Genomic DNA, 912 nt, shown 5'->3' with positions numbered 1-912 from the left:
CTCGGCTGAACTGACCAACTGGAGAAAAGTCTAACCCTGAAAATCCGCTTGGCTAACAGAAAGCAGAAATATGTCACATATTTCTCAGTAAACGTACGTCATTACTTTACCATTAGTATAAGTCGAGTCTTTGAATACCTTGAAGCTTACTGACAAACGTCATGTTTCTTACGCAGTTGTAAGACAATTTGTTAAAAAGAATAGCTATAGCCTTAGAAAAAACGATCACAGATAATAAGATTACCCGTTTGGTCTGAAGTTATCGACAGATAATGACACCGGGTCGCCTACGTCATGCAACAACAACAATAACAACCTTTGTAGCTGCCAGGATTTCAAGTTATTACGTGACTGTATTTTTTCGTGCTTTTCGTTTCTGCTTAGCATGGTTTTTGCGCCTTTGTAGCCTTTATTACCATTGGTCAGTAAGTCTTACATTGTGAGTTTATTCCTGATCCGATGAAGTGTTGATAGCAGAGTTCCTTACCAAGGATCTCAGAGTTGGTTTTTTTTTTTTTTGGTGTTTCGTCTGACCACAAGTTTTTGAGATATATTTGAAACTTATGATATCCAAAATGGAAAGTTTATGAATCCTTTAAATGTGCTCTTGGCCATGCTTAAAGGTATGCGCTTTTGATTTTATTTCCATAACCGAATGATTCCGGTATTTTATCCGTAATCATGTTCTTATGACTTAAAAGTTTTGCTCTTCCGTTTTCACCATATTGTCTTTTTTGCATTTATTTCATTGTCCGCATACGCAGCACTGAAGAGTCTTCATAAGCTTTATTTTTATAATAAGCACAACAGGACAAGCAATTTGCTTGGCTGTCAAATGAAAGGCTTCCACATGTGGTCAAGAGGTTTAACAAGGAAGTATGGTTTGTAGAATTTACTTCTTATCTGTAGCAT

This window comes from Pocillopora damicornis, chromosome 14 (assembly GCF_964200805.1).
Source record: "Pocillopora damicornis chromosome 14, jaPocDami1.2, whole genome shotgun sequence".
In the NCBI taxonomy this organism is placed as follows: Eukaryota; Metazoa; Cnidaria; class Anthozoa; order Scleractinia; family Pocilloporidae; genus Pocillopora; species Pocillopora damicornis.
This window is presented reverse-complemented; position numbering follows the sequence as displayed.